This window comes from Rana temporaria, chromosome 7, assembly GCF_905171775.1.
Source record: "Rana temporaria chromosome 7, aRanTem1.1, whole genome shotgun sequence".
Lineage (NCBI taxonomy): Eukaryota > Metazoa > Chordata > Amphibia > Anura > Ranidae > Rana > Rana temporaria.
In genome coordinates this window covers 4,749,520-4,762,454 of record NC_053495.1, presented here as the reverse complement: position 1 = coordinate 4,762,454, position 12,935 = coordinate 4,749,520, and positions in this window count along the sequence as shown.

Below are 12,935 nucleotides of genomic sequence, written 5' to 3'. Positions count from 1 at the left end.
TGATTTACGCGTCGAATATGCAAATGACCGAGATACGCCGATTCATGAACGTACTTGCACCCGTCGCAGTAGTATACGCCGTTTACGTAAGGCGTACGTCCGGCGTAAAGTTATTCCACCTATAGGAGGCGCATCCCATGCATCGTATCTTTGTTTTGGTATCCACAAACCAAGATACGACAGCATCTGTGTTAGATCCGACAGGCGTACGTCTTCGTACGCCGTCGGATCTTAGATGCAATTTTTCGGCGTCCGCTAGGTGGCGTCACGTCGTAATCCGCGTTGAGTATGCAAATTAGCTATTTCCGACAATCCACGAACGTACGACCGGCCGTCACATTTTTTTTACGTCGTTTCCGTTCGGCTTTTTCCGGCGTATAATTAAAGCTGCTATATGGTGGCGTACTCAATGTTAAGTATGGCCGTCGTTCCCGCGTCTAATTTTAAAAATTTTACGTTGTTTGCGTAAGTCGTCCGTGAATGGGGCTGGACGCCATTTACATTCACGTTAAAAACAATGACGTCCTTGCGACGTCATTTGGAGCAATGTACCCTGGGAGTTTTTACGGACGGCACATGCGCAGTTCGTTCGGCGCGGGGACGCGCTTCATTTAAATTAAACACACCCCTACCTGCCCAATTTGAGTTCCGCCGTGAGAGATACACTACGCCGCCGTAACTTACGGCGCAAATTCGTTGAGGATTCAAACCAAAGCCAGGTAAGTTACAGCGGCGTAGCGTATCTCACATCTGCGCAGGGCGCAGTGTATGTATGTGGATCTGCCCCAATGTATCTAAACCCCAAAACAACAACGTAAAAGATTACAATGTATCTTAACAAAAAACAACAACGTAAAAGATTAAATGTATCGGATTTGGTGGCCCAATGTGGTTCCAATCCACAGACGAGGCGTCACGTCCCATCGCTTCAGTTTGCACCAATGTGCTGCGTTGCTGTGCGCTGAGGGTTGGTTCATAACGCAGTTTCTGTGTTCCGGATTGCGTTTTCTGCATTTTTATGTATTTTTGATGCGTTCCCGTGCGTTTTTCCCCCTCTTTCCTTTTTCTTCAGCTGCTATCGCACTGCTCCGCTGAAAAAAGGCACCAAAAGCGCATTTTTGCTGCGTTTCCAGTGCGTTTTGTGGGTGCCTATTACCATTTGGAGACATTTTGGACACGTGACTCGAAAAAACGCACTGAAAACGCAAAACGCATTTTTTACAGAGTGCCAATAAAATGTTAACAGCAACACAAGATGCAACAATGTTCATGTTATGTAACAAAGCGATTCGCTCCCATCGGGTTCCCAACGCAGAGCGTCCGCGACGAAACGTGAAACGATACGACGGATTTCTTCTCTTTCTTTCCGTAAATGCGATTCCCAGTCGCCTCGTCTCAGTTCTTCTTCCATCCGCCTGATATTCCGAATGACAAAAAACACTAAAATTCAACCAAAGATTCCAATGGATCTAAATCCCCAAAACAACAAAGTAAAGGATTACAATGTATCTAAACTTAAAAACAACGTAAAAGATTACAGCGTATCTAAACCAAAAAATAACAGCGTAAAAGATCACAACGTACCGGATTTGGTGGCCCGATGCGACCCCAATACACAGACGAGGCGACGCGTCCCATCGCTTCAGTTTGCACCAATCTGCCGCGTTGATGTGCACTGAGGGTTGGTTTATAACGCAATTTCTGCGTTCCTGATGCGTTTCTGCATTTTCGATGCGTTTCGGCGCATTTCCCCCCCCCTTCTAAAATGTAGCAAAGGAATACAACGTATCCAAACCCAAAAATAACGACGTCAAAGATTACAACGTATCGACTTGGTGACCCAAATTGTGGCTTGCACCTCAATTTCTGCTTTCCCTTGACGCGTTTCTGTGTTTTTAATGCATTCTGGTGCGTTTTTTATGCATTTTGATGCGTTTCCAGTGCAAATTTACCCTCTTTTTATTTTTTCTTCAGCTGCTTTCTCACGGGTACACTAAAAAAAAAAGGGATGAAAAGCAAAATCACGTTTTCGCTGCATTTCCGGTGCCTTATTACCCAGCATGCACCTGTGAAATTTGGACCAAAAAAAATAAAAACGCACAAAAACGCAACGCAGGTGTTTTTTTTTTTTTTTTTTACACAGCCAGAGCCAGTAACAGCGGCACAAGATGTAACAATGTTTACGTTATGTAACAAAGTCACTCGCTCCCATCGCGTTCCCAACGCAGAGCGTCCGCGGCGAAACGATACGACGGATATCTTCTCTCTCACCGTAAATGCGATTCGCAGTCGCCTCGTCTGAGTTCTTCTTCTGTCCGCCTGATTTTCTACATGACAAAAAAAAAAAATGTAACAAAAGATTCCAATTAGCCAGATTCAGGTATAGTTACGCCGGCGTATCAGTAGATACGCCGTCGTAACTCTGAATCCGCGCCGTCCTACATTTAAGCGTATGCTCAAATTGAGATACGCTTAAATGTTGCTAAGATTCGAGCGGCGTAAGTCTTCCTACGCCGTCGTATCTTAGCTGCCGCTAGGGGCGTGTAGGCTGATTTACGCCTAGAATATGTAAATCAGCGAGATACGCCTATTCACGAACGTACGCTCGCCCGTCGCAGTAAAGATACGCCGTTTACGTAAGGCGTTTTCAGGCGTAAAGATAAACCACCAAAAAGATGTTAAGTATGGACGTCGGAACCGCCGTCGAATTGTTTGCGTCGTTTGCGTAAGTCGATTCAGAATAGGGCTGGGCGTAGGTTACGTTCACGTCGAAAGCATTGACTATTTGCGACGTGATTCGGAGCATGCGCACTGGGATACGGCCGCGGACGGCGCATGCGCCATTCGTTCAAAACGTCATTTACGTGGGGTCATGCTTTATTTACATAAAACACGCCCACCTCTTCACAATTTGAATTAGGCGCGCTTACGGCGGCCCCATTTACGCTACGCCGCCGTAACTTAGGACGCAAGTGCTTTGTGAATACAGCACCTGCCTCTCTAACTTGCGGCGGCGTAACGTAAATTACATACGCTACGCCCGCACAACTTTGAGCCGCCGTACGTGAATCTGGCCAAATGTATCTAAACCCCAAAAAACAACAACGTAAAAGATTCCAATGTATCAAAACACGAGATTCCGGAGATTCAGGAAGAAGAAACGCGATGGGCGGATTTCGAGGATATTTGTTCAGCTGGAAGGATTGCGCTGTCTGTACAGACGTTATAAATCAGACGGGAAACATAACACAGGAAACGTCTACAGATACAACCAAACAGGAAGATTTACTGTAACCCTTTATATATATATAACACCAACATATACCGCAGAGATGTACAATGGAGTGTACAGGAAACACACGCTGACCACCATACAGGAAACACACGCTGACCACCATACAGGAAACACACGCTGACCACCATACAGGAAACACACGCTGACCACCATACAGGAAACACACGCTGACCACCATACAGGAAACACACGCTGACCACCATACAGGAAACACACGCTGACCCCCATACAGGAAACACACGCTGACCCCCATACAGGAAACACACGCTGACCCCCATACAGGAAACACACGCTGACCACCATACAGGAAACACACGCTGACCCCCATACAGGAAACACACGCTGACCCCCATACAGGAAACACACGCTGACCACCATACAGGAAACACACGCTGACCACCATACAGGAAACACACGCTGACCACCATACAGGAAACACACGCTGACCCCCATACAGGAAACACACGCTGACCACCATACAGGAAACACACGCTGACCACCATACAGGAAACACACGCTGACCACCATACAGGAAACACACGCTGACCCCCATACAGGAAACACACGCTGACCCCCATACAGGAAACACACGCTGACCCCCATACAGGAAACACACGCTGACCACCATACAGGAAACACACGCTGACCCCCATACAGGAAACACACGCTGACCACCATACAGGAAACACACGCTGACCACCATACAGGAAACACACGCTGACCCCCATACAGGAAACACACGCTGACCGCCATACAGGAAACACACGCTGACCACCATACAGGAAACACACGCTGACCGCCATACAGGAAACACACGCTGACCGCCATACAGGAAACACACGCTGACCGCCATACAGGAAACACACGCTGACCGCCATACAGGAAACACACGCTGACCGCCATACAGGAAACACACGCTGACCACCATACAGGAAACACACGCTGACCGCCATACAGGAAACACACGCTGACCGCCATACAGGAAACACACGCTGACCGCCATACAGGAAACACACGCTGACCACCATACAGGAAACACACGCTGACCACCATACAGGAAACACACGCTGACCACCATACAGGAAACACACGCTGACCCCCATACAGGAAACACACGCTGACCACCATACAGGAAACACACGCTGACCACCATACAGGAAACACACGCTGACCGCCATACAGGAAACACACGCTGACCGCCATACAGGAAACACACGCTGACCACCATACAGGAAACACACGCTGACCACCATACATGTACGAGAACGCCCCTCCTCCGACGTTCAGACATTTTCACATCTCTGCTGGTCTCATAATATAACTGCACTGTCACCTAGTGAACTCCTCCCCCTCCCCCTCCCTCGTCAACATGATAAATGAGATTCCTAACTACAATCTTTCCATTTCCATTACATACTTTATATTACTCACTGTGATGTCATCACCGGGTCTCTCTGTCTTCTCTATGCAATGCAGGCAGATCATGGTGGTGGTGGGAGGGGCCTGTACAGAGCTTCCTGGAGACATCCCCCCCTTCTCCCAAGAGCCCTCAGCCCTAAAGCAAGCAGTGGGAGGAGTTATGCAAAAAATTAAAATGCCTTGTCAGTCTGGAGGAGTGGGCGTATTTGCATAGGTAACGCCCACATGTGATGCTGAGGCCTCTGTGATTGGAAAACCTGAAATCCAATGAATGAAAGGGGCGGGACCAGTGACAGTCAGGCTGGGGGGGGGGGGTTTAATGAGCCGGACCAGGGAAAGTCAGGCTGAGGGGGGGGGGGGGGGGAATGGGAGGGGCGGGACCAGGGATAGTCAGGCTGAGGGGGGGTGGGAGGGGCGGGACCTGGGACAATGAGGGTGGAAATGGGAGGGGCGGGGCCAGGGACAGTCAGGCTGAGGGGGGAAATGGGAGGGGCGGAACAAGGGATAGTCAGGCTGAGGGGGGGGGAATGGGAGGGGCGGGACCAGTGACAGTCAGGCTGGGGGGGAATGAAAGGGGCGGGACCAGTGACAGTCAGGCTGAGGGGGGGGAATGGAAGAGGCGGGACCAGGGACAATGGGGCTGAGGGGGGCGGGACCTGGGACTATGAGGCTAAGGGGGGGAATGGTAGGGGCGGGACCAGGGATAGTCAGGCTGAGGGGGGGTGGGAGGGGCGGGACCTGGGACAATGAGGCTGAGGGTGGGAATGGGAGGGGCAGGGACGGTCAGGCTGAGGGGGGGGGGGGGGGGACCAGGGACAGTCAGGCTGAGGGGAGGGAATGGGAGGGGCGGGACCAGGGATAATGGTGCTGAGGGGGGAATGGGAGGGGCGGGACCAGGGACAGTCAGGCTGAGGGGGGAGGTGGGTGTCTGGTCTGCGGTCCTCCAGCTTTTGTTGAACTACAAGTCCCATCATGCCTCAGCCTGTGGGAGGAGTCATGCTTGTATCTGTCAGCCTTGCAATGCCTCATGGGACTTGTAGTTCCGCAACAGCTGGTAGGGCCAACATATAATTTATTGGCCCACTTCCTTTCCTGAACGAACACAGTGAGTGATCGGTACCAAGCACTCACTGTGTCCATTCGTCACTGAAGCATTGTAAACTGTGTTTGCTATGCTTCGGTTTGTGAATGAGCAGCAAGCTTCAGAGCGCTTCCAATTCATCCATCTTTGCAACTGAGGCTGCAAAGTGAGGCACTGATAAACCCTCAGTCCCTTCCGGCCCGGAGGGGGAGGGGTTGTACGGGGCCCCCGTGATTCCTAACAGCGGCCCTGCGCGGCATGCATGTATCGGGCCGCCGAGGACGCTGCCGATTGAAGCTGCCCGCCCTGTAGATCTGACGTCCGGGAAGGTCTGAGTCATAAGTAGGGGAAGGGACAAGGGCGGTTGCACCATCACACGGGTGACACAATGTTTGGGGACACGCCCACCCAGAACACGAGGCCGCGATGGCCCAGAAATCCCAAACGATCATTAACGATCATTACGGATTCTATAAATAAACGTCCGGATTATATAAGAGGAGCCGAGAATATTCCGGGACTTCCGACGCGCCGAACACCAATCGTTCCATGCGGCGGCCGCATTCCTTTTCTTTTTTAGGCCCCTCCCCCCCACCTTTGTTTTCACCTGGTGATCTGGCCGGTAACACACCTCCTGGATTTGAGCAAACCCCCCCCCCCCACTCTGGATGAAGGAGCACAGGAGGCACGGCAGACAACAGCATCGCCTGTCTGGCGGGGAGGGGAGTGTAAAATGGACTAGCAGATTTAGCTACACTAAAACAATTGAAGCCGACGTAACGTCTTTCACATTATACAAAAAAAAATGACTAAATTTACTGTTTATTTATTTTTTATTTTTTTATTCGTTAACCTCTTCACCACCGGCCACTTACACCCCCTTCCTGACCAGACCCGTTCTCAGCTCTCGGCGCTCTCACATTTTGAATGACAATTACTCAGTCGTGCGACGCTGACTGCGCCCAAATGACATCGGCGTCCTTTTTTCCCACAAATAGAAATTTCTTTTGGTCGTATTCGATCTCCTCTGCGGGTTTTTTTTATTTTTTTTGTGCTACAAATGAAAAACGACGGACATTTTGGTAAAAAAAATAATGAAATTTTCTTCATTTCTATTATAAAATTTTGCAAATAAGTAATTTGTCTTCATAAATTTGTAGTGGCACTGATGGAGCACTGACGGGCACTGGCGGCACCGATGTGCACTGGTGGCACTGATGGGTACTATAGTGGCACTGGTGGGTACTGTAGTGGCACTGGTGTGGGACTGATGGAGCACTGACGGACACTGGCAGCACCGATGAGCACTGTAGTGGCACTGGTGCAGCACTGATGGAGCACTGACGGGCACTGGCGGCACCGATGTGCACTGGTGGCACTGATGGGTACTATAGTGGCACTGGTGGGTACTGTAGTGGCACTGGTGTGGGATTGATGGTGCACTGACGGACACTGGTGGCACCGATAAGCACTGTAGTGGCACTGGTCACTGGTGTGGCACTGATGGACACTGGCAGCACCGATGAGCACTGTAGTGGCACTGGTGCAGCACTGATGGAGCACTGATGGACACTAGCGGCACCGATGGGTACTGAAGTGGCAGAGGTGGCACTGATGGGCACTGGTGGCACTGATGGGTACTATAGTGGCACTGGTGGGGACTGATGGAGCACTGACGGACACTGGCGGCACCGATGTGCACTGGTGGCACTGATGGGTACTATAGTGGCACTGGTGGGGACTGTATCGGCACTGGTAGGTACTGTAGTGGCACTGGTGTGGGACTGATGGAGCACTGACGGACACTAGCGGCACCGATGGGTACTGAAGTGGCAGAGGTGGCACTGATGGGCACTGGTTGCACTGATGTGCACTGGTGGCACCAATAAGCACTGTAGTGGCACTGGTCACTGGTGTAATGGCGGCCGCACAAAATATTGACATTTTCACTTTGGGGTGTCCTGACTTTTTGTTGCCAGCGGTTTAGACATTAATGGCTGTGTTGAGTTATTTGTTATACAAGCTGTACACTCCCCCCCCCCCTGTACACTCCTCCCCCCCTGTACACTCCTCCCCCCCTGTACACTCCCCCCCCCCGTACACTCCTCCTCCTCCCCCCCTGTACACTCCTCCCCCCCTGTACACTCCCCCCCCCGTACACTCCTCCTCCTCCCCCCCCTGTACACTCCCCCCCCCTGTACACTCCTCCCCCCCTGTACACTCCCCCCCCTGTACATCCCCCCCCCTGTACACTCCTCCCCCCCTTGTACACTCACTACACAACATTGTAGATACAAAGTGTCATTTCTTCAGTGTTGTCACATGAAAAAGATACAAGAAAAGATTTACAATGTAGAGCACTTGCACCCCCTGCTGGAGGATAGAAGGCATTACATCCCAGAATAATGAAAACTGACCTTTTGCGCCTTGTAGACGATTATAAACACCTGATGCCCTTTAATAAAAAATATATTTACCTAGTGGAATCAAAAAACACATACAGCTCTGCAATAGTGACCCCCCCCCCCCGGCCACTTTATTAGGTACGGGTCAATGCAAATAGGCAAAACATAAAAGACGCGGGGCTGTTATTAAACTCGTATAGCGCGCAGACATTAATTATACGCTCACCGGCCACTTTATTAGGTACGCCCGTTCGGTCGCTCGGTAACACAAATCGCTAATCAGCCAGTCGCGTGGCGGCAACTCAATTGCATTTCGGCATCTAGACGTGGCGAAGACGACTTGCTGAAGTTCAAACCTGAGCATCAGAATGGGGGGAAGAAAGTGGATTGGCGTGACTTTGAACGTGGCATGGGTGTCGGTGGCAGACGGGCCGGTCTGAGAATTTCTGGGATTTTCACACACAATCGTCTCTCGGGGTTTACAGAGAATGGTGGGAAAACGAGAAAATATCCAGTGAGCGGCAGTTGTGTGGAGGAAAAGATAGAAAGTAACAATGGCCCAGATTCAAGAAGCAATTGCGCCCATGTAACCATAGGTTATGCAGCGCAAGTGCTTACTTGCTCCGGTGTAACGAGTGCTCCTGATTCAGGAACCTCGTTACACCGACTGCAGGCTAAAATCTGCACGGCATAAGGCTCTTATGCCTCGCAGATTTTAGGCTGCATTCTTGCGGGGGCCGCTAGGGGGCGCTCCCATTGTGATCAGCGTGTAGTATGCAAATTGCATACTAACACCGATTCACAAGCTTGCGCGGGCCCCGCGCAAGCCAGGTACGGAGTTTCTGTACAGCTACTTTTAGCGCAAGGCTGCCCCTTCTAATAGCAGGGGCAGCCAATGCTAAAGTATAGCCGGCCTTCCCGCGCCGTGAAATTAGATTTTCACGGCGTTTGCGTAAGTGAAACGTGAATGGCGCTGGACGCCATTCACGTTCACTTAGAAGCAAATGACGTCCTTGCGACGTCATTTGCCGCAATGCACGTCGGGAAAGCTTCCCGACGGAGCATGCGCTGTACGCTCGGCGCGGGAGCGCGCCTAATTTAAATGATTCCCGCCCCCGGCGGGATCATTTAACTTGCGCGCGCTTACGCCGGGCAAATTTGCCGGCGCGCCCTCGCAATTCACGGAGCTACTGCTCCGTGAATCGAGGGCAGCGCAAAATATTTGCGGGGGCGCAGGGCAAAATCGTTGCCCTGCTCCCCCGCAAATATCGCGCAATTCTACCTGAATCTGGGCCATTGTTTATAAACATTGATCAGAAGTGAGATAGAGAGATACAAAGTGACATTACTTATAAACATTGTTCAGAGGAGAGATAGAAAGTAACATTGTTTATAACCATTGATCTGACAGGAGATAGATACAAAGTAACATTGTTTATAAATATTGTGAAGCCGGGAGATAGAGAGATACAAAGTAACATTGTTTATAACCATTGATCTGACAGGAGATGGATACAAAGTAACATTGTTTACAAACAGTGTTCAGACCAGAGATAGAGAGATACAAATTAGGGTTGCACCGATACTGATACCAAGCATTTGCACGTGATAGAGAGTTACAAAGTGACATTACTTATAAACATTGTTCAGAGGAGAGATACAAAGTATCATTGTTTATAAACATTGTTCAGCCAGGAGATAGTCAGATACAAAATAACATTATTTACAAATATTGTTCAAAGTTGAAATCAGTGGTGGCCCGTAATGTAGGGCGCAGGGGCGCTGCCCCCCCCCCCCCATCCATACATCTGGCCCCCTAATCTACATGCGGGGCGCCGGATGCATAGATTCCAATTGAGGTTTTTTTTAAGCACGTGATCAGAGCCCGAAGCTCCAATAGGCTTCAGGAAAAAGGTGGGCTTGGGGCGCAGAGCACTGCGCCCGGAGCCCACCCAGTGGTGTGACAATAGCAAATGAATATTCGCTATTGTCTTCCTGATTCTGCTCCCGGCCAATGAAAAAGCGGGTCCTGAGACCCCGGTACCCGATTCGCCAAGAGGAAAAGCGATTCTATTGGCCGCCTCAGATTGAGGAGGCGGGAGGAGAAAACGCAGAGCAGAGCAGTGGGTGGGGACAAACAGGCTCCACCTACTACAAGCTGCTTGCAGAAAATGACAGGAGGGGGCGGAGACAAAGGTCAGTCACCCTGCACAAGGAGAGAGAGCAGAGCTGTGGGAGGGGACAAGCAGGCTCCACCCACTACAGGCTCCCTGCTGAAAACGACAGGAGGGGGCGGAGACAAGTTCAGTCACCCTGCACAAGGAGAGAGAGCAGAGCTGTGGGAGGGGACAAGCAGGCTCCACCCACTACATGCTCCCTGCAGAAGACAACAGGAGGGGGCGGAGACGTGGTGGGGTTGGGGTTCTTCTATAAGTATATCGGATTAGGGTGGAGTCGCCCTTTGAAGCTCCGGCTGCGATGCGACACCCAAGTCTTATCAGTGTCAGATAACAGCAATGTGTGCGGAGCCTCCACCCTACAGCGGGCCGGCGGGCGCTAAGCGGAGTGTCGGTGACAGATGGCGGAGGTGACAGCGCTTGGCTGTGATAAGTGACGCCGTCCTGCAGCTCTGACAGCGATAAATATCCGAGCCTCAAACAGAGCTCAGGCCTGGAAACAGAAGGACTCAGCGGCCAATCAGCACAAGGACGGGTAAAGTGAACCCAACCGACCAATAAAATCGCATAGAAGCTATAACAAGTCGTTTGCAACATTTGCAGCTTTCATTAACCGTTTGCCGACCGCGCCACAGTGGAGAGACGGCTACAGCGCCTCCTGTGACTGCGCCTGCTGTGGGGCTGCGGGGGTGCGGGCGGCGCTCTCTGTCATCACATTGTTCAGACAGGAGATAGGGAAATGCACAGTAACTTTGTTTATAAACATTGTTCAGACAGGAGATAGAGAGATACAAAGTAACGTTGTTTATAAACATTGATCAGACGGGAGAAAGAGAGATACAAAGTAACATTGTTTATAAACATTGATCAGACAGGAGATAGAGAGATATAAAGTAACATTGTTTATAAACATTGATCAGACAGACAGGAGATAGAGATATACAAAGTAACATTGTTTATAAACATTGATCAGACAGGAGATAGAGAGATACAAAGTAACATTGTTTATAAACATTGATCAGACGGGAGATAAGAGAGATACAAAGTAACATTGTTTATAAACATTGTTCAGACAGGAGATAGAGAGATACAAAGTAACATTGTACAGAGCAGAAGTAATGATCTATTGTTGGTGTGTGAGAGATAATAACAGTCGGAAGTGTTTCTGCTCTGCAGGGGCGGTCCCGCTTAGTTCATGTTTAGTTTTTGGGGGGTGTCCCACCCCTAAATACGCCGGTGAATGTTCAGCACCTCAAATACGAATAAAGCTGTGATCCCTGGACTCAGCCCGGGACTCGGGATCATCACCTGGGACTGTCACGGCAAACCCCCGGGACTGTTGGCATTGAAGGGAACGCTGACTTTTTCCATTTGGTGGCCAACATATCAACCAAACAGACGGAAAGAAGAAAAAAACAAAGACCTCCCACAATGGGAGGCGTCCCTGCTGTGCTGCTATAAACACCTCGAGAGGAGTGATAACTTCTCAGTGCAGTGGCCCAGATGGACCAATCAGAGTTCACTCTGCAGAAGTCAGTGAATCATAACACCACTAGAGGGCGGTAAGAGATTGTATGAGAGCGAGGAAACGATCGGAGAGACAGATCCATAGTGATGAGGATGAGGGAAAGAAACTGGCTGAGAAATACCAGTCGCCTGGCTTCCATTGACTTCATTTCTTCCTGAATTCCTAAAGAAGCAGCCAGTCCAATCAGAATTCCCGATGTGCTTATTTGCATCTATAACACGACATTCCAACTTATGCCACAGCATCGGACTTTGTGGCCCCAGTGTTTCAAGATGAGGCGGGTGGGACGCCATGGGCCCTCCCACCTAAGAAGCAGTGCCAGGACAAGGTCACTTAGAGCCCAGGGCAAAAATTCCAAACCCCCCCCCCTCATTATGTGCCAGCAAACCCCCCCCCCCTCCAAAAAAAAGTTGCATGATTACCACCTAAGTAAACAAATCCCCCTCCTCGCAGTACAAATCAGACCCCCCCCCCTGCTGAAATCCCCCCACCCAGCACCAATCTTTGCCTCCTCCATCCCCAAATCCCACCAACACAAATGCTCCACCCCCCAAAAATCACACCTCCTAGCACAAATTCTCCACCCCTCCTAAGATAAAAAGTTGCAATGACCGCCACTTTATTCTCTAGGGTGTCTGCTAAAATATATATATATTTATGTTATATGTTTGGGGGTTCTGAGTAATGAGTAATTTCTGAGTATTTTTTTACATGAAAGAGAGAAGTGTGAGAATTGGCCTGGGCTTGAAGCGGTTAAACCCCTTATCTGCCACACTGTTTATCTTGGCACACAAGTGGTTAAAGACGGGAGGAATGTGAAATACATGACTAATGATTTACGAAGAAAACATCGTACCAGTGAAATATCAGCGGTCAGTTTGGAGAATCTTGAAGATTACAATCCGTGGTTATCGCTCAGTTCCGCTATTAACACTTTTTATTGCAAAACGGCAAACAGAACATTACAAAACCAAGGACAGCGTCCTCCATCTGTCACTTATTACTTCTAGGAACTGCCACTTCGACTTTG